This window comes from Bombina bombina, chromosome 6, assembly GCF_027579735.1.
Source record: "Bombina bombina isolate aBomBom1 chromosome 6, aBomBom1.pri, whole genome shotgun sequence".
In the NCBI taxonomy this organism is placed as follows: domain Eukaryota; kingdom Metazoa; phylum Chordata; class Amphibia; order Anura; family Bombinatoridae; genus Bombina; species Bombina bombina.
In genome coordinates, this window is record NC_069504.1 from 1,015,377,607 (window position 1) to 1,015,400,665 (window position 23,059).

The window sequence follows — 23,059 nt, forward strand, 5'->3', positions numbered from 1 at the left end:
AGATTTGCAGTGAAAATTCAAGTGCATTTGTATTCTTGCCTGCTCTTAGAATGGCAAAGCGTGAAATATTGATGGAACATATATTTTCCTGCAACAAATTTACCCATTGGTTGATGAGCCACATATCTGCCTGGCCCTCTTGAATTTGATACAGACTTGAATTTTTCAAGTGGGTTTTTCCGCAACTTGATTTTGGTAAGTAAATATATCTGCTAGCAAGACCAAGGGCCTAAACAATCATGATAATTGTAGTAGACCTTACAAACCCCATTAGCTCAATAATTTTGAATGAGTAAAATATTTTTATAAATGGGTTTTTCTTTATGTTCTAGATTGTAAGCTCCTTGGAGCAGGAACCTCCTTCTTATGCATTCATTTATAACATCTGGATTCTAACCTAATATGAGTGTTATATATTGTGGGTGTCAATGATCATTTACATTTTTACAAATAAATGCTGCAAATCATAATATATGTGTTGTAACAACCATTTAAAATGAATTGTATTGCAGTTCTTATGACTTGGATAAACAAAAATATAATTGGGCTAATTTTCCCATTGCCCACTAGAGGCCTGTAAAGTTCCATGTTCTACTCTGTATGAAGAGCTAGAACAGATCATGTAAGCACAAGATACATCTCTTGCCTTTGTAGAAAAAAAAGAAGATATCTGCTAAATAAGATCATCCGTGTTAATTTTCTAATGATAATTTACATTTCTATAAAATGTGACTTAGGATTTCATAATATACAAGTTAATTGAGAGCTAGGTGACATGGAGATTTCACTTATAAAGAATTTAATAATTCTTATCACCTACTGCTTATTTTTTTAAGTTTTCCAAAAAGGTGGAAAAATACCTATAAACACAATAATAGATGATAAATCCTGATCATTTAAATCCTGATCATTTACAAAAAGAAAGAAAAAATAGTTAATCTAACACAAGCTACAATTGAATATTGCATCATCTGTAGATATGTTTGTATAAATTGTAATGAATACAAACTAGCAGGTGCATAGAGATTAATAAGATTACATCTAATAACTTGCACGTAGCCCTGAAGAGCCACACTCACCAAAAGGATAGGGTAGGACCACTCACTAAAAGAAGACAAATAATACTTAATTAAAAAAATTATTTTATCCTAAAATGTTGCTCTTGAAGTGTAAATAGATATCCTTGAAATTATAGAAAAAACAGCAAGGGGCATATGTATCAAGCTCCGAATGGAGCTTGATGCCCCGTGTTTCTAGCGAGCCTGAAGGCTCGCCAGAAACAGCAGTTATGAAGCAGCGGTCACAAAGACCGTTGCTCCATAACCTGTCCGCCTGCTCTGAGCAGGTGGACAGACATCGCCGGAAATCCTCCCGATCGAGTACGATCGGGTTGATTGACACCCCCTGCTGGCGGCCTATTGGCCGCGAGTCTGCAGGGGGCGGCGTTGCACCAGCAGCTCTTGTGAGCTGCTGGTGCAATGCTGAATACGGCAAGCGTATTGCTCGTCGTATTCAGCGAGGTCTGTCGGACCTGATCCGCACTGTCGGATCAGGTCCGACAGACATTAATAACTAGAGGCCCAAGTATTTAACCCACAGGCTACCAGAAGGAACTGCAATACATCATTTAAAGTGTTGGTGGCAAAGCAGTTAAAGGGACACTGAACCCACATTTTTTCTTTCGTGATTCAGAGCATGCATTTTTTTTTTTTTTTTTTTTTTTTTACAGATTCAGAATATTTATTTATTGACAATTGTTCACTCCTTCTACTGTTACTATGAATAAAAAATACTGAAGAAAAACAAAAATCTTTTTCTGTACATTCCTTTACTAAGATTTTTTATTCTGCTTGATATGATATAGAAACCTTATTTAAATAACTACACATTTTTCTTGTTCTATTAAACACGCACAATCATGCAGATGAAGTTTAAGTTCAATTTACTCTTCAATATTAAATTACAGTTTTCAAGTGCTTAAAACTTTGATTGTCTGAAAGAACTTGTCAGTTACGAAAACTAAAAATCTGAAGGAGATTCATCCAGAATTTATTTGAATTATAAACTGATAACAAAGTTACGGTATTTCTATTTTTCAATAAAGGTTTACAATTGGAAACATTAGTTAATTTACAAATACTGATTTGACTTTTTTTTTTTTTTGAATTGTAGCTTTTATTGGGTTTTTATAACAAAAGGGTAATCATACTTCAAATGTAAATACATCAGTGTAAGAAGAGTACACAATACAATCATGACGTTAATACCAGGTAAAAGGGATAGCAGAATTCCAGTGGGACACAAAATAACATCAAGAGGGGGGGGTGGGGTGAGGAAGGGATTGGGGAAAAGAGGGAGGAATATGTTAGAAGGCCTTTAGGGGGGGAGGGGGAGGGTCATGAGAGAAGCCAGTTCAGAGTTACATAGATATGGCCAGGGTTCTGTAGGTGTGATTGGGGGTGTACTGGGACCTAGGTGTCAAAGCTGGGGAGCCAGAGAGTGTCAAACCTGCTTTTCCAATCGGACCAGGTTAGTTCAAAGAAATCAGACCTACCAGAAGCATAATAAATGCTCTTCTCCATAGAGTATATGTAGGCCATAGTAGATACAATATCCGACCAGGCCGGGGAAAGGGATCGTTTCCAAGATCTCGCTATGTTAAGTTTAACTGCTGACAGGAGATAGACACTAAGGGAGCCATGTTGTTTGGGGAGTTTACATGTGCCCAGGTGGAAAAGGGCCGTCTCGGGTGTTCTAGGTAGATTGATACCTAGGCTGGCTAGTGTAGAGAAGCATTTGTGCCAGATGGGTTTGAGTCTGGGACAACTCCACTAAATGTGGATCATGTCCCCTATATGTGAGCAATCTCTCCAGCAGGTGGGGGAGGCCCCAGGGAAAATTTTTGCGAGTCGAGCTGGGACATAGTACCAATGCGTGAGTACCTTTATGTAGGTTTCTAGGATGGTAATGCAGTGGAGGGTTTTCTTTGTCAATAGGAGCGCGCGTTGCCACTCCTCGAGGGGTTTCATGAAGTCTAACCTCCGTTCCCATTTTAAAATATGTTGAGCTTTATCAGCTGGGGCAGCACCTTCCATAAGGGTGTAATGTAAGGATAATGGTTTACCTAGCCTGAGCCCCTGCTGCCATCTAGCTTCCCAAATGGTGAGTTGCCGAGGCAAAGAGGGTTTGAAACCCCATCTGGACAGCAGGCTAATGACCCTTGAGTGTTCAAACTTCATATACGGTGGGGTGGACAGGGAGACATTAAGTTGGGTAAAGGGGGAGAAGGCTACTTGAGGAGAGGTAGACCAAAGGTCTGACACTCTCGTGACACCCAGTCTAGCCCAAGCAGTCGGGTGTGAGTCGGGTAGGCCTGACAAGAGGCCGGCAATGGAAGTAATTGGCGAAGGATGGGGAGCAACCTTAGGGTTATGCCGTAGGCGGTCCCAGGCGGACAGACATTCCCGTACAATCGGGTTTGTGATGCCTAGGTTCCTCCTACAGTGGGGTGGCGTCCATATCAGGTCCCTCAGAGTAAGATTGTGTGGTAGGGAGGCTTGCTCGATTGTTCTCCATTTGCAATCCGACCCCTTAACTCCCCATTGGGAGATATGGGTGAGCATAGCAGCATCCGCGTACCTGAAGATGGAGGGGGAAGCCACACCGCCATGCATTCTAGGGTATTGAAGAATGTTATGGGCAACTCTAGGGGGCTTGCCCTGCCAGATGTACTTAGTACAAGCGCTCTGGAATTGTATAAGAAGGGTTCTGGGCACCCTGATTGGGAGACAGCGAAGGGCATATGTAAATTTAGGAAGGTAACTCATCTTTAGGGCCGCCAACCAGGAGACACATTTGAAATTCCACCTCGCAGGCAGGGACCGAAGCTCGGCTAATAGGGGTTTGAAGTTGTCATTGATAATTTGGGAGGGAGAGTCGGACAGTTTAATTCCGAGGTGGGAGACGAACTTATGGCTAGGGATAAACTTATATTTTTTGCATAAGCTTCTAGAGACCTCTTCAGGGAACCCGGATGTAAATATTTCCGATTTTGAATGGTTTAACTTATAGTACGACATGGTACTAAACATCTTGAGGAGGGATAGGAGTCTCTGGATCTCACTCAGGGGTCTGGAGAGAAACAAAGTAGTATCGTCTGCAAATAGGGCCACCTTATGGATCGTGCCGTGCAGGGTAATTCCCGATATATCCTTATCTGCTCTAATTGCCGCGGCCAAGGGTTCCATGGCTAACGCAAACAGGATCGGGGAGAGGGGGCAACCCTGTCGGGTGCCATTGGTAATAGAAAAGTAGGTGGGGGCAAATCCTAATCCTCTTACTGAGGCTATTGGGGAGGAATATAAGGCCTTAATTGCGCGTATGATTTGCGTGGGGAACTGAAAGTTCTCTAAGACCCACCAGAGGTATTCCCATCTGACGCGGTCAAAGGCCTTCTCAGCATCTAGAGAAAGCACCGCGAGTGGCCTGTCTAGTCTCTTGGCTTCTAGTAGGATGTCAAGGAGTGGTGTTGTCTGGGCCCTCTCTCCCTGGGATAAAACCAACTTGATCAGGATCGATAAGGGCTGGGAGCAATTTTGCTAACCGGTTAGCAAGAATTTTGGCGTAAATCTTAACGTCGATATTGATGAGCGAAATGGGTCGGTAATTAGCGCATAGGGTTGGGTCTTTATTGGGTTTAGGAATAGTAATGATAGAGGCCTCTAAAAATTCTCTGTCAAATTTCCCTGTGGACATTGCCTTATTGAAGAATCTGGTGAGCATAGGGACGAGTTCTTTCAGGTATGTCTTGTAAAAAATAGCCGTAAAGCCATCCGGTCCGGGGGCTTTAAGGGACTTGAGCTTTTTAATGACCAGCTTGACCTCTTGGCCAGTGATCGGAGTGTCAATGCACTCTATATGAGTTTTGTCCAGGGTGGGGAGGTTTAAAGATTGGAGGAATGAACTTTTGTTTTCCGAGGGGGCTTTCCCAATTGTAGTCGTGTCACCTATATTGTAGAGTTCAGAGTAGAACTTATTGAACTGTCGGCCAATTTGGGAGGGGAGTCTAAAAGATTGTGTTCCCTGCTTGATTTCGTGGATGTGGGAGGCAACCGTGCGTTGCCTAATTTTATTGGCAAGTAAAGAGTCTGCTTTATTGCCTTTAGAATATAAGAGGTGTTTTAAACGAAGGAGATTAGATTGCGTCCTGTGGAATTCTAGCTGGCAGATGTGCCGCCTAATATCTTCTACCTTGTATTTGTGTGCTATGGGATCTGAGATCCGTCGTTGGGTCTCAAGGACCCGCAGTCTGCAATGTGCCTGGGATAGGGAGAGGCCTGCCTGCTTTCTGAGGTGAGCCTGCTTGCGAATGAAGAGACCTCGAAGGGTAGCCTTGAACGCTCCCCATATTGTGTTTTCGCTAACATCTGGGGTATCATTGGTCTGGAGGGTGAAGCGGATCTCCTTCCTGATCTCCTCTCTGAATGGGACATCCGAAAGGAGATGGTGCGGCAGCCTCCAAGGGGCTCTGGTCCTAGTAGTGTGGCTAGAGACTATATCCAGTGTGACAAGGTCATGATCCAACCACGGGCAGGAATGTATGCTCGCGGAGCGGACCAGGTCCAGATCCATGGGGTGACAAAAGAAATAGTCCAGCCTAGAGTATGTAGCGTGTGGGTGGGAGAAGTGGGTGAAGTCCTTGTCTAGAGGATGTAGGGACCTCCAAATATCAAAGTAAGTAAACTGGCACATAAGTTCCCTGAATCTGCGACTGGTTGGGTTGCAGCTGGAGGGAAGTCTTTTAGAAGGGCCAGTTTTCCTATCTATCTTCTCATCCCACACCATGTTTAGGTCACCTGCAAGGATTACCCTGCCCTGTTTGACTTTATCCACATGCAGGAGAACTTTCCTGAGGTACGTAGGCTGGAGGGAGTTTGGGAGATAGACTGAAACCAGAGTATATGTGACGTGGTCTAGATTGCAAATAAGAATGAGGTATCTGGCTTGGGGGTCTCTAAATATGAAGAGGGGCTCATAGGCCACTCTTTTGTGTATTAGAATGGCTACTCCTCTGGCTTTTTTGGTGAAGGAGGACGCCTTGAAAACTGGGTATTCCCTAGATGTATGGAGAGGAGGGGAGTCCGCTAATAGGTGGGTCTCTTGGAGAAAAGCTACATCTGCCCTATGATGGTGCAGGGAGCGGGACAGGAGGCATCTCTTGCCCACAGTATTAAGGTCTCTAACATTGTGTGTAAGGAACCTGAGGGAGGCCATTTAGAGGTCTGTTACGAGGATGGAGGGAAGGATAGGGATCAAAGATTGGGTAGGGGGGGTGGGGGATGAAGGGAAGCAAGTGGAAGTAGTCCACCTATGTGGGGCCCTAGGGTGGGCACCAAAAATTGGGGGGGAGTTAACCTTAACCGAGAGGTAGAGGGACTAGCTCAAGTAGCCCCGCTCTTCTACAAAAACAAAACAAAGTAACTGAGTAGACATATAAATACTCAGGCTCTATTTAGAACTAGATACATTAACATTAAACAGGTAGATGAATAACAGTATTTGAAAATGACATTGATATTTAATTGTGGTTCAACATCCTCAAGTAGGTGAGGCTGGAGGCCTCATAATGTGGTCAGGGGGGTTAGGTTTTGATCTCTTTGGCCTCTGTTCTTTAATGGACCACTCCGGGGCTGTGACCTCTTGCTGGTTGTCAGGGGCAGTTTGGAGGCCCCAGTTGGCTAATAGAGTGCCCCCCATAGAGGGTGAAGTAAGAATGTGGGTTTGGTTGTCCCTGGTCACAATCAATTTAGTGGGAAATCCCTACCTATATTTGATCCCTGCTTTCCTCAGTTGAGTGGAAATTGGAGCATAGAGTTTTCGCTGCTGCAATGTATGTGAGGAGAGGTCGGGTAAGAGTTGGATATCCTTGAAATCATCTGGTAGAGTGGGTTTACCGTATGCCGCTTGCATCAACCGGTCTTTAAAGGTAAAGTGGTGGAAGCAGACCACTACATCCCGCGGCTTGTCTGATGAAACTGAACGTGGTCTGAGAGCCCTGTGGGCCCTTTCCATAGTATGCATGTTGCCCTCCAACGGGCCCAAGAATGCGGCGAACAAAGAGATGAGGTACTCCTGTAAGCCACCCGTGGTAACCGACTCTGGGATGCCTCTGAACCTAATGTTGTTCCTCCTAGCCCTATCTTCCACATCTGCTAGCTTTAGCTCAAGTTGGGAGTTTTGTTCGGCAAGATTTTCTGCATAGGCTAGTAGGTTCGAGTTGTCGGTAGCCAGATCATCTTGTTGTCGTTCAAGTGAGTCTACTCTATCACAAATTTCTAAAATTTCTTTTTTAAGTTCAGCTGAACTTCTCTGAATCTCAGTGGTGATAGATTTGGTCTGGGCTGCTAAGAGTTTCTGCAGGGTACTTTCGGTAATGTAGTGATTGAGGTGGGCAACAGACTGAGAGCTCGATTGGGAACCCTCATCTTGTGACTCAGGGTCACTAACATCCTTGTTCATAGGAGTAGACCCCTTGCGAGGCTGAGAGAAGTGGTCAAGAACAGTCTTTTTTGAGGCCGCTTGGGGCTTGGTATTTTTTCTAGCAGAGTGCGACATATTTGGCAGAATAGGAGGACCAAAGGAAGGATCGTTCAGTTGCAATGGAAGACCACCCTGACCACTTATATACAGATACACCGTTAAACCACTGGATTAATCACATAGACAGAGAAAAGTATCTAGGTTATCACATAAGTTGAAACTTCAACACCTAGTTAAAGCATTGGTGGTAAATGTTACACTGTAAGAGCGGGGCCAGCACAGCCCTCGACATAAATTACACCTGGCACATGATGTGAAACCCTTACATCAATGATAGAGATGGTCCAGTGAGTGGACCGTGTGATGGTAATTTGTGACGGCTCCCAAGAGCCCCCACGCGCCTCAGGGAGGGGGGATACAACCAAGAGGAAGGGGAAAAGGAGAGTGGAAGTGACCAACCCAGACAAGCTGGGCTGGAAAGGAGGAGGCGCGAGGGGGACCAATGCAGCCAGTCCCGTTCAGCGAGACTTGTATGTATATCTCAACAAACAAAGTGTAGAGAAGACAGAGAATAGTATACACCAATATTTAGAGCAACCTTAGGTATTAAAAGCCCTGCGAGTGATTAAGGCAAGATGGTGGAGAATACTGTGGTATGAGTATTGGGGTCTAAGCAATCAGGGGCCTCAGCCAATGAGTTATTACTTAATTTAGAGGGAGAAGGGGCTATAATGCAAAGGAAGGGGGTGGGTAAGTGGAAGTGACTAGCCCGCTACGTGGGTGGGCCAGAAGTATGGGGGTTTACAGATTTTTAAGCGGGTTTAAATATTTTCAACAGGCTACTTCACAGTTGACCCGCAATAGTCCCCTGCAATTGCTCAGGTTATGTTAAAGCTAATTAAGTGATCCTTAGTAGGGCCGTACAATGGGAGAACTTCTGTGCTGAGCCTTCTGAGCTGTGCAAACTGTCAGGGCGGTGATGCCCCAGGTCAGTGGCCAGCAAGGGCCCCTAACTATCTGTATAACAGTCGGTAATAGACTGTGGACCTTGGGATAACTCTAATCACTCAAAGAGGGACACAGGGCTGGGCCAAAAATACTATGGGGCAGTTAGGAGTGGTGCTGTACTGGGAACCTGTAGGAGAAAATATGTGTTAACAAACAAAAATGGATTGAACACTCCACTTTGGCTCAAGGCTCAAAGACAATGTTGCTGATGCAGCAGCTTTATGCATATAGTTAAAATGGCAAGTCTGTGCAAGAAACCAAGTTAAATACTTCATATAACTGCCCAGGAGTTGTTTTACGTTGGCCTATGATATAATCTAGGTGAGACGCCAAAGCTCTTAACTTGTAGTAATAGTTAGCACAGAACACGGCGTATGTCTGAGCCCTCCTGGCAGGGATAGAGCAGCTGCAATCCACAGTTAATAAGGTACCTAGGCCTGCATGACAGTGTAGGGCAATAAACACCTTGCCAGACACTGTGGGAATGTTCAGATATAGGTGGAATTAGGATTTTATCAGTCCTCCAGGGGACCACAGATACCAGCTAAAGCTGTTCCTTAATACTAAGTGTCTCCAGCAGTATTAGTAATGTCAGTGTCCCAGAGAGCATAAGCAATAATGGTGTGCCCCCCAGTTCTGACAGGAACGTCGTCACTTGCCCCTGAGTGTTTCTATATAAAAGTTAGGGTTAGGTTATCCAGATGGCAGGTTGAGGTTAAATAAAGAGATAAATATTAGTCTCACCTTTTCGCATGGGGCAGACACGTCTATATGGATCCTGCCGTGTACCGTGAGTACTCAGGTCTGATCAGTAGGTCCCCCGGGCACTCTCTGCTGTGATTTAATAGGCCCCCAGGGAGACAGAGCCAAATAGGAGTAATCACAAAGTTCCCGAAACTTCACACTGCTTGGGCCGCCTAATCTAGATGTTCGCTGTGGGCAGGAGCTCAAGATGGCCGAAATTCGCGCCCTTTCCAGTCTCCTCTTCTGATCACCTTGCACCTCGCTATGCTGGAGTCAAGTACAGCCTCCGGACCTCAGCACCTCCCGACAGAACTAGACAGGGTGTCCGCCTCTTCCGCTTATCAGAGCCAGCTACCTACCGGCCTCGATGATCTCCAGCTGAGCTCCTGCAGGTACGACTTCACTTCTCACAGGGATTCCAGCCCTCTTCCTCACCTCAGCCAGACCCGACCCACAGGTAATGGCTCCGGAGCAGACCTCCGGCTCTCCGAAGCAGGTTGAAGTGTGCGGCCAGCTAGGATATAAGGTCAGTGTCGGTTGATCAGCTCAAGGGAAGCCCGGTGTAGGCAGTTGCAAGTCCTTAATGTATGCAGGCCTCCTCTCAGCAGTTAATGTCTGTTCGGGCGGGTAGAGCAGATATGTGGCCTACTGATCTGTTGCCAATTTCTGCCAACTCTGGTTGTTCAGCCTCCGGAGCGGAGCCCCGACCCTCCGGAGAGCAATCCTCCCAGTTGTCAGTAGCACCTCAGGCGGGCAGTCTGAATGGGGTTTACGTGATGGAGTTCGCAGCTGCGTCTCTAAGCCAGCTGTCTTTTAGTCCACAGGCAAAGCTGTAATTTAGGGGTAGATTATGCTGTTTTAACAGCTTTATAAGAGAGAAATTTTCAAACTTTTATCGAGATTTGTACTATATTGAAGCAGAGCTCCACACACACACGTCTTGCTTCAGTAACGGCTAACTCCGCCCCCAGAGCATGCAATTTTAAGCAACTTTCTAATATACTCCTATTATCAATTTACTTTGTTCTTTTTCTATCTTTATTTGAAAAAGAAGACATCTAAACGTTTTTTTTTTTTGGTTCAGTGCCCGGGACAGCAGCTTTTTATTGGTGGATTAACGTATCCACCAATCAGCAAGAACAACCCAGGTTGTTCACCAAAAATGGTTCTGAATCTAAACTTACATTCTTGCATTTCAAATAAAGATACCAAGAGAATGAATAAAATTTGATAATAGGAGTTAATTAGAAAGTTGCTTAAAATGTCATGCTCTATCTGAATAACAAAAGAAAAAAATTGGGTTCAGTGTCCCTTTAAGTTTACAAATGTATTTTATCTTTACAAATCAAGAAGCAATTTAGCCTATGCTGAATAAAAACACAATATAAAATAAATTAATTTCGAAACACTGTTGCTTTTATATAATGGATGGATATTTAAGTAGCAAGAACTTCTGCTAGAATTGACATAGATAATAAATGAAAGAGATATTCTAGAGAAAAAATAAATAAACTCAACAATTTCATTAAATAATTCTGTTTTTAAACAATTTCCCTTCTGATGCAATATCCATGATCCTCTGTTATTTGGTACTGATGACAAAAGAACAGCAGCCTATGTTTAGCCCTCAATAGGGATAGGTTCACTAATACATTTGAGCAGCTCAAAACCAGTTGTTCCTAAAATAAAAGCAGTTATTACTTTCTATGGGAACCACTAGAACATAATAGCAACACTATCTTATGACTGTATTACGTGTTTGACCCATTTCTTGACAGTGTCACCTAAAATTAGTTTTGTTTGTCATTAACCCTGGCAATTTGGTTTCTGGATTTTGAAATTGGGAGATTAATGAGTCAGAAAAGGATTTTGTGTTTTTTTTCTGGAGGTAATGACTTCCAGCTTAAAGTGATGGTAAATCCAAGCCATAAACAAATGCTAGGATTTAACTACTAAAAATCAAGGGGAGTTTAAGTGATCAGATCTAAAAAAAAAAATAGGGTGCTAAACCCACCCTTTCTGTGCCCTTGCACAGCGCTAAACTCATAGGCTCCGACCACCCATGACCCATTGGTCTTCTACCAATGAGGTGCTGCTTGCACCTCTGAACCAATAGCTGTGCATGCTTACAAAAACCTGTCATTTGACACGCACGGCTATTGGTTGAGCACAGCCTATACTTTTAATGGATATTGTGACCCCCCCCAATTTACAGTTGGAAGTTCTAGTTTGCGCTTGAGTGAAAGCCAAAACTGTGCTAGAATATGTAGCATGACTTGAGACCGTGAGTAAACTGTAATGGTGAAAAACACATTAAAATAAAGTATTACACACATATACACTAAAAAAATATGTCATTTTAATATTGATAAATATGATTTAAAAGTGGTAAAAAGGGAATTTGTATATTGCAAAATGTTTGACTGGAAACAGCTCCAATGGTTATAGATATGTCTAAATATGTCTATGTGTGTGTGTCAGTGAGTGTGTATAAGTGTATACATGTGTATTTCTGTGTTTATATGTATAAATATGAATGTACACACATATATTCCTATATAGACACAAAAATATACTTGTATACACTTCTATACACATATATAGACACTTTTGAGCCATTTCCAATCAAATAATTTAAAACATGCAATGTCATTTTTATTTATTTTTAATGTGTTTTTAGTTCAAATGTTCCAATGTTCTTCACATAAAAAAAATCCTTTTTATTTTAAAATAGATATGTATGTATGTATCTGTGTGTGTATATATATATATATATATATATATATATATATATATATATATATACGTTGATTGGAGTAGCCATGTTAGTCCAGAGATTTAGATATCCCCCTGTATATACAATTTCACATCTTTATAGATATTGATTCAATGTTGATATATAACTTTATGTCAGTATATGCTCTATGTAAAGCTATATATTTCCCCTGTCTGTTCTCCTACACTGTACACTGTCTGCCTGTTACCTAAGCCCCCCTCATGATTTTTACGACACCTCCTCCTCTCCCTGCACTGTCTTCTTAGCTATTCTGTGTTTTAAGATACAATCTGTAAATTCCATTGAATTGGTCAGTATTTCTTTAGACTTGATAAAGGAAGGAACTCTTCCGAAAGCTTGTCATCTTATAAATGTATAGTTAGTCCAATAAAAAAAGTATCATTGCTCAATTCAATACTCTTGTTATTTTGATATATATATATATATATATATATATATATATATATATATATACATATATATATATATATATATATTTATAGTATATATATATATATGTATATATATATATATATATATGTGCATAATATCTATATCCATATGTGTTCAAATATATATATATAGATATATATATATTTTTATGTTTTCTTAAAATCATATGTATATAGAAATATATATTTTAAAATAGACAGAACATTTTCTTCTATGTGAAGAAAATTTTAATTGAAAGTATTCAAAACTGCCTTCGGGTTTAGTACAGTTGGTCAGGTTAAAGCACGTCCCAAAGAAGTCTATGAGGAGCAGTAGCAGAGCTACTCAACAGAGTGCCCTGGTGCAAGATTTTTTGGGGCTTCTCAAAGGTAACTCAGTTGAAAGCAACAGTATTACTATATAGACAGATGGACCTACATCTGCACTAATAAAAGGCTCCCCTGCATTAGGATTGTAAACATCTGCACACAACTATGTATAAACTGGCTGTTATGGGCCCCTCCAGCTCTTGGGCCCTAGTGCAACTGCGCCTGTTGCACCAATAGTAGTTCCGCCCCTAAGGAGGAGAAGAACTTAGCACAGTTGCGATAACCAAAGTCCTTAAGTTAGTGTGTATCGTTTCCGTGCTAACTTTTTACTTTCAACTTGTAATGTGAACGATAACCCGGTCACATTCAAATTTTACTATAAGCACAGTTAGAGCACTATTGAAATATTTAGTTAGTGTCCAACTTGTAATCTGGCCCACTATAATTAGCATGCAAGTGTAACTTCCACAAACAAACAAAAAATGTTTTACTGGTTAGACACTATACTAAGAAATTTGTCTTTGGTTTAAAACTATAAAAGAAAAAATTGTAGAATAATGTCAGTATGGTTTTGCCTCCCTGTTAAGTTTATGACTGTATATTAATGCTATAACTAAAATAGTGTACTTTGGCTAAATCGTGTTATGTTTATGTCCTTGTGCCAAGCAAATTCCAAATACACTGCTAGTTATTTAACATTTATAGATTTTATAGTGAGAGATAATTTTTTGGATAATCACAACTTCTCAGATGGTTAATGGTGTATGAAGGATACATATATCTTTGAGTGATTTTATTGAAGTAACAATTACATTATATTCACATATAGATAATATTTACATAAATGTAATAGTGTGTGCCATAACATTTAGGACGAGTGTTAGATAAAAGGAAATGAATAACAGTACATATAAAAATGATCTTTGTTTATGGATGGAGAAGGGCATTAAATATCTGAAACATGACGAGACTGATTCCATCGTGTACAAAATAATGAGAATTACTATATTTCACTACAGCGTCTATGTAGATTATTATTATTATTATTATTATCATTTATTCGTATAGCGCCGCCAAATTACATAGCGCTGGGTACAATGATAGGGGTATACAATGACAAAGATTTGTGATAAAATACAAAACATAACAAAACTAAACAAATCTAGCACAGGAGGAAGAGGGCCCTGCTCCGGAGAGCTTACAGTCTATAGGTTTAGGGTGCAGAGACATAAGGATGGGGTAGCTTGCTACATCAGTTGTATTTGCTGCAGTGAGTCAGGCAGTTCATGTACATGTATTAGTTTGGTTCGGATGCGGGATGGAGGAGAGATGGTAAGCCTCTCTGAATAGGTGGGTTTTTAAAGATCGTCTGAAGCTATACAAGGTTGGAGACAGTCTAATGGAGCAGGGTAGAGAGTTCCAGAGGACAGGAGCAGCACGTGCAAAGTCTTGGAGGCGGGAGTGGGACATAGAGATAACAGGAGTGTAGAGACGTAGGTCAGAGGTTGATCAAAGAGGACGGGATGGGGAATATTTCACGATGAGAGAGGAAATATAGTTGGGAGTTAGACTGTTGAGTGCTTTGTAGGTTAGGGCTAATACTTTAAATTGTATTCTGGAGTGTATGGGGAGCCAGTGTAGAGACTGGCAGAGTGGAGCAGCTGATGTAGATCGTCGACTTAGGTGGATGAGTCTAGCAGAAGCATTTATAATAGATTGGAGGGAGGAGAGGCAGTGTTTTGGAAGGCCATTTAGGAGTAGATTGCAATAATCAATGAGTGACAAGATGAGGGAATGAATAAGTATTTTTGTAGTTTTTTTTTAGTAAGGAAGGTACGAATTCTGGAAATGTTGCGTAGGTGTGAACTGCAGGATTTGGTAAATGTTTGTATATGTGGGTTGAATGTGAATTCTGAGTCTAGTGTGACCCCAAGGCAGCGGACCTGGGGTGAGGTGTTGAGAATAGAGTCTCCAACCATCAGAGAAATGTCAGGTGTCGGATGTCTCGAAGAGGGGGGGATAAGAAGCAGCTCAGTTTTGGACAGATTGAGTTGGAGGTAGTGTGAAGACATCCAAGAGAAAATTGCAGAGAGGCAGTCAGAAATCTGGTTGAGTAAAGAGGGAGAGATATCAGGAGAGGAAAGATAGATTTGGGTATCATCAGCATATAGGTGGTACTGGAATCTAAAGGAGGCTATCAGTTTTCCAAGGCAGGATGTATAAAGAGAGAAAAACAAGGGGCCCAAGACAGAGTCTTGCGGTACTCCAGCTGAGAGAGGCATAGGATCACAAGATATGTTGTTAAAGGAAACTGAAAACGAGCGGTTTGAAATATATGATGCAAACCAGGAGAGGGCTGTGTCTCGGATGCCAAATGAATGTAGTATTTTTAGGAGGAGAGGATGGTCAACTGTGTCAAAAGCTGCGGACAGGTCAAGAAGAATTAGTAAGGAGTAATGGCCTTTTGCTTCAGCTGATAACAGGTCATTTGTTACTTTAGCAAGAGCGGTTTCTGTTGAGTGTTTAGGGCGGAAACCAGAATGTAGTGGATCAAGTAAGGAGTTAGTTGTGAGAAATTGAGTTAGCCGATTATAGACTAGTCGTTCCAATAATTTTGAAGCAAAGGGAAGTAAGGAGACCGGTCGATAGTTAGAAGGTGTGGAGTGGTCAAGCGAGGGCTTTTTAGGATTGGTATGATTGACGCATGCTTGAATGTGTCAGGAAATGTGCCAACAGTGAGAGATTGGTTAAAGAGATGAGTTAGGGTAGGGGTTAGTGAAGCAGAGAGACAGGGAATAAGTCGTGAAGGAATAGGGTCAAGTGGGCAGGTTGTGAGATGAGCCAAGGATAGGTGTGCAGAGACTTCTTCCTCTGTTACAGGAGGGAAGTAGCATAGATTTTTGTTAATAGAAGGGGTGGGTAGGATTGCTGGGTTTGCGGGGTGCGAGGTGCAGATCTCTTTTCTAATGGTGTCAATTTTATTTTTGAAGTGATTAGCAATAATTAGGCTTGTGCATTTGTTTTGTTATGAGTGCATATTCGTAAAAAAAATAAGGGTATTCATTTTGCTTTCACAAAACGAATATCCAAATGAATGCGCTAATTAAGAAAATGAATATATAGTTATAAAATTAATTAATATAAATTTGTTTCTTTAAATTAGCTTTTATTGGTAATATACTTACCTATAGCGCGCATGAGAGCTTCAGCGAAGGCCCTGGGATGCTTATATATGCTTATATACATATAAATGTATTTGTTAATATTTGTATATACACATATTAACACATAAATATATTTGTATATAGTCATATACATATATATTAACTAAGTGCTGCCCATCGCTGTGCTACTTACCTTTTCGCTGCATGAGGTTCTAATGCCATCTGTGATGGTATGAGAACGAGGCTCCCATAGTAGCCTATGGAAGCGTTCTCTCATGAGCGCAATGCTACCCAGCAATGCGAACGCAAACTCACATTTGCATTACTGTAAATTTGTAATACTAGAGCACATTAGTGTGCATTGGCATTACAAAGTGGAGCGCAACTATCGCTTTAGATAAAGCGATATTTTGCGCTCCACTTGTAATCTGGCCATATGTTTGATAACCGTCTCTGTAACTTCCTCTACTAATAAAGTGGTCCAATTATTCCTAATATGTTGTGTGGTCATTTTATTAGTTAGATCTAGCAGCATTGCATAGACCGGGGAAATAGAACATATCCTACCTCAAGCCCAGGACAGAAGTTTATATATGTTATTTTCACTATAAAAGTTGTGGGGCCTTAACAGACTATTTATATAATGTTGTGCCTGAAAGCATGTGTAATGGTGATTGGGGGGAGGCTATATTTTATGCTAAGGTCCCTAAACATTAATATTTGTTGGCAGTCATCCGATAGTAATAGAGCTACCAAGCACAATCCTAGGTGTTTTCATTGGTGATAGACTTTTGTGATAATACCCGCTGTGAAATCAGGATTTCCCTGCAATAGAAGGTATTTTGTTACCAATTTGGATGTCCCTATCCGTTTATATATAGATCTTCAAGCTTTTATTGGTTGTTTTAGCAGTGGCATATCTCGCACCACAGAGTTTATTTAAGCTTGTGTCATATGTGAAAGCATGGATAACGACCATGGTCTAATGAGTTCATCTTCCCATTCTGGGATTATGAAGTGATTTAAGTTAAACAACCAGTCCATCACAAATTTACTCTGTGCTGTCCAATTATACAATTCTTGGTTTGGGAGCTGCAGGCCTCCTGCAGCCCCCAAAGACATCAGTTTGAGGTTGCTTACTCTGGGCAAGATTACAAGTCTCATGGTATGAGTTTGCCGCGCGCGATATGGTATTTTCGCAATCAATTCTAATTGCGCAGATATTACAAGTCTTGAAATATCGTGACAACCTTTTCCGCAACAAAAACGTTTCATGAAACACTACGAAAATAAATTACAAAGTACAGTTACACTCATAGTAACACTGTCTAATAAAAATTATTTTAATAATATATTTCACACAAAAGTTATAAGGGCTCAAAGATAGGAGATCTTGCGTGTTAGAAAAAAAAAGCAGACAAAGGTATTTTACATTGACATACATACACATACATAGAGAAACATGGATTTATATGTATAGACATATGATTTACTATGGAGATAATGAAAATATTTCACATTACAATCTTATGCACATTAAACAATATCTCAGATGGATTTTCAAATAAATATTTGCATATAGATCGAGATCTAGACATATATATATATATTCATATACATATCTTGTTGTAAATAGATATATCAGTACAAAAATCATCACATATATAGAGAAATATTTAGAAATAAATAGAACATATTCCGTTAACAAAAAATTCTTACAATATGAAATATTCACATTTTCATGTACACTTTTCGAGGAGAAAACTTTCCGGCACTTATACTGAGCTCTCACCTCACTACCGGTCCTCTTGACCCTATCCCCTCACAGCTGCTCCCCTCCCTCTCTTCTACCCTTACCCCTATACTCACACACATTTTCAACCTCTCCCTCAGCACAGGTATATTTCCCTCATCTCTGAAACATGCACTGGTCACACCTATCCTCAATAAACATTCTCTTGACCCAAGCTCCCTATCCATCTATCCCCCTATTTCCCTACTCCCTCTTGCCTCAAAGCTTCTTGAAAAGCTAGTATATGCACGCCTATCCCATTTCCTTACATTAAACTCCCTCCTCGACCCACTGCAATCTGGATTTCCTCCACATCACTCCACAGAGACAGCAATCGTTAAGGTTAACAACGACCTACTTACAGCAAAATCAAAAGGCCACTTGTCTCTGCTTATCCTCCTTGATCTGTCAGCAGCCTTTGATACTGTTGACCACCCTCTTTTGCTCCAAACCCTCCAATCCTTCGGCATTTGTGACACAGCCCTCTCGTTGTTCTCTTCCTACCTGTCAAACCGTACCTTTAGTGTGGCCTTCCCTGGGGCCTCCTCTGCCCCGTCACCACTTTCTTTTGGGGTACCGCAAGGCTCTGTCCTCTGCCCCTTTCTCTTCTCAATCTACAGGTCATCATTAGGTTCCCTAATAAAGTCCCATTGGTTCCAATATCATTTGTATGCAGATGACACCCAAATCTACTTCTCTGCACCAGACCTATCTCCTTTCTTGCTAAACCGTGTCACTAACTGTCTTTCTCACATCTCTTCCTGGATGTCCTCTCACTACCTCAAGCTAAATCTCTCCAAAACTAAGCTCCTTATCTTCCCTCCTTCTTCCAAAATCTCCACCCCTAATCTCTCTATAACTGTCAACAACTCCATCATTACCCCTACTCCGCATGCCCGATGTCTTGGGGTCACACTTGACTCAGATCTTTCACTCCTCACATTCAGTCCTTGGCTAAATCCTGCCGCTTCCACCTTAAAAACATCTCTAAAATTAGACATTTCCTTACACAAGACACAACTAAGATTTTAATCCACTCTCTCATCCTTTCATCGAATACTGCAACTCTGTCCTCTCTGGTCTCCCCAGCTGCCGCCTAGCTCCTTTACAATCCATAATGAATGCCTCTGCCCGGCTCATCTTCCTTACATGTTGCTCTTTATCTGCTGCACCTCTCTGCCAATCCCTTCATTGGCTTCCCCTTGTCTCCAGGATTAAACACAACATTATCACTCTAACATACAAAGCCATCACCTGCACTGCTCCCCCCTATATATCAGACCTTGTCTCCAGATACTCTCCCTCCCGTCCCCTTCGCTCTGCTCATCACCTCCTACTCTCTTCCTCTCTTGTTACCTCCTCACACTCCCCCTTACAAGAGCTGCTGGTGCAATGCTGAATACGGAGAGCGTATTGCTCTCCGCATTCAGAGATGTCTGTCGGACCTGATCCGCACTGTCGGATCAGGTCCGACAGACATATGATAAATAGGCCTCATTGTGTACATAATGTTAACACATTATGCAGTATCTGACTCCCTTCATTCTCTTCCCTCCCTTACTTCTCTCCCTCCGCTCTCTTCCTTCCTTCCCTCCCTCCCTTCCTTTCTTCTCTCTGTCCCTCCTTTCTGTCTATCTATCCTTACCTTTTCTCCTCTTCCCCCCCTTGCTTTTCTCCCTCCCTCCTCTTATTTACCTTGAAATTTCCAAGAAAAAAAGTAATGTTACACGCTGACCTAAACAAATTAAACTAAACAAAGGCCTAAAACATGGCATGGGGGGTAGGGTCGGGTGGGGTGGAGGGGTTGGGGCAGCAGAATTGAGTGCCTAGGGCAGCACAAAACCTAAATACTCCACTGCCTAAGAGCCATGCTGTTTGTAGATCACCCTCTTTAGAGCTGACTACAACAGTGCGACTCTTGGCAGGGCCCTCTACCCGTCTGATCCTTATAAATGTTTTGTTGTATTCAGCATATGCTTATAGCGCTGCTGAATCTGTTGGCGCTCTAGAAATAACCGATAATAATAATACGTCATGGGCTTTGTGCAACAGATTAGGTTTTGTGTTTTGTTTTTCTTTTTCTCTTCTCCGTTGACTTCTATAGGGGAATAAGTTATTTTGCAACGTGTAATACCTGTGCATATAGTAGTAGTAATATAGTAGTTTTGGAAATAGTATCATTTTGACTAAGTCTACTCTCCCTGAAAGCAATATGGGTAGATAAGTCCATTTAGTTATTAACGCTTTTAGGTGTCTAAATAACGGTTGATAGTTTAGGTTATACTAGTGTGTCTCTATGTAATTTTATACACAAATATTTGAACATTTCTTTAATAAATTTAAATGTATGTTCTGTTATTTCCGTCATATTAATAGGGTTAAGCCATAACAATTCAGTTTTATCTGTATTTATTTGATACCCAGATACTTTTCCAAACTCACCTATTAGTGACATTATCTTTGGTATGTTCTTTTGAGGGGCTATATTGAAGTCTCCACCCAATATAAGAGGTAGCTTAGAAAAAGTTAGGAGCTAACAGCTAGATTACGCGTTTTCAGGAAAATTATTGACCACCTCAAATGCGGCGTTAATTCCCCTCCCTATAGCGCTGCTATTACAAGTTTGTAAAAATCAGGCTTGTGCGGGAGATATGGTGGTGTTGAGCTCCATACCGCACGAAATACAAGCGCTGCTTTGATGTGCTTGTGCACGATTTCCCCATAGACATCAATGGGGAGAGCCAGCAAAAAAGAAGCCTAACACATGCGATCGAGGAAACAAAAGCTCCGTAACGCAGCCCCATTGATGTCTATGGGGAAAGAAAAAGTTATGTTTAAACCTAACACCCTAACATAAAAACCACATCTAAACACCCCTAATCTGCCACCCCCAATATCGCCGCCACCTAAATTAAAGTTATTAACCCCTAATCTGCCAGCCCCAATGTCTCCGACCACTATACTAAAGTTATTAACTCCTAAACCTCTGGCCTCCAACATCACTAACACTAAATAAGTATATTAACCCTTAAACCTAACACTAACCCTAACCCTAACGTAACCCTAACCCTAACGTAACCCTAACCCTAATACCGCCTAACTTAAATATAATTAAAATAAATCTAAATAAACCTTACAATTAGTGATGTCGCGAATAGTTCGCAGGCGAATAGTTCCCGGCAAACATAGCATGTTCGCGTTCGCCATGGCGGGCGAACATATGCAATGTTCGATCCGCCCCCTATTCGTCATCATTGAGTAATACTTTGACCCTGTACCTCACAGTCAGCAGACACATTCCAGCCAATCAGCAGCAGACCCTCCCTCCCAGACTCTCCTACCTCCTGGACAGCATCCATTTTAGATTTATTCGGAAGCTGCATTGTTAGTGAGAGGAGGGACAGTGTAACTGCTGCTTAGTTAATAGGGAAATCGATAGCTAGGCTAGTGTATTCAGTGTCCACTACAGTCCTGAAGGACTCATCTGATCTCTGCTGTAAGGACTGCACCCCAAAAAGCCCTTTTTAGGGCTAGAACATCAGTCTGCTTTTTTTTTTTCCTGTGTAATCTAATTGCAGTTGCCTGCCTGCCAGCGTGTGTGTCAGGCTCACAGCGTATACTGTGCCGACTTGCCCAGCGCCACTATTCATATCTGGTGTAACAGTAGTGTAGATTTAAAAAAAAAACAACACTTTTTTGACTGTGTTAAATAATAGCAGTCAGTTTCCTTCACACGTGTGCGTTTCAGGGCCTGCCTGCCAGGGCACAGTGTGACCCCAGTGCAACTCATATCTGGTGTAACAGTAGTGTACATTTAAAAAACAACACTTTTTTAACTGTGTTAAATAATAGCAGTCAGTTTTCTTCACACATGTGCGTTTCAGTGCCTGCCTGCCAGGGCACAGTGTCACCCCAGTGCAACTCATATCTGGTGTAACAGTAGTGTAGATTTAAAAAAAACAACACTTTTTTGACTGTGTTAAATAATAGCAGTCAGTTTCCTTCACACGTGTGCGTTTCAGTGCCTGCCTGCCAGGGCACAGTGTCACCCCAGTGCAACTCATATCTGGTGTAACAGTAGTGTACATTTAAAAGAAACAACACTTTTTTGACTGTGTTAAATAATAGCAGTCAGTTTCCTTCACACGTGTGCGTTTCAGTGCCTGCCTGCCAGGGCACAGTGTCACCCCAGTGCAACTCATATCTGGTGTAACAGTAGTGTAGATTTAAAAAAAAAAAAAAACTTTTTTGACTGTGTTAAATAATAGCAGTCAGTTTCCTTCACACGTGTGCGTTTCAGTGCCTGCCTGCCAGGGCACAGTGTCTCCCCAGTGCAACTCATATCTGGTGTAACAGTAGTGTAGATTTAAAAAAAAAACAACACTTTTTTGACTGTGTTAAATAATAGCAGTCAGTTTCCTTCACACGTGTGCGTTTCAGTGCCTGCCTGCCTGCCAGGGCACAGTGTCACCCCAGTGCAACTCATATCTGGTGTATATATGCAGCATATTATTGTGGGTACTAGAGCTCAAAGGAAGTCTAAAAGCAGGTTAAGTTAACGCCTGCATAGTAGTTGTCTGTCTTCTGTTTTAGGCTCAACAATTTGTTCTCTCAGTTCTACAAAGGCCCGTATGTTATGTTCCTCCTCAGCAATATAGACGCTATTACACTAGCTCTCAGTCAGGGTGTATTTGTGTTTTTCACAGTAGAAAGGGCAGTAGACAGATGTATATGACTTATGTTATCGCTGCACACTCCGTTTTTTGAGCTCTGTAGTCACTAATGAGTGTCTTCAATCGCATGTCTCATTTCACTGTGCCGCTGTCACCATTTTGCAATTGTTTCGTATTTGACGATCCGGTGATGGAGCGATAGTCCTGCTCCTATGTGCCATAGAAGCCCACTAAGGCATTCAGTGTGACTGTGAATGACTGAAGTAACGGAGCTCTCACGCTTTACCACCATTTCTTAAGCCCGTCCACCGGAAGTCAACACCAAATATTGATATAGATTTAGAATTTTCAACTGTTCACTCACTTTGCATTTTTTCTGATAAAAATAAACTATTGATATTTCTTGTTTTGAGGACATACTTATTTTACAGCATTTACCTGCCTATTACTGTGTGTGTGTATATATATATACCACTTTGCATTCAAAACTATCAATTCTTCTAATACACTTACACAAAGTCATGGATTTTATATGCATTATACCAAACACATGCTAATAATCATCAATTTAATATGTAGGTTTAGAAACAATCATTTACTGA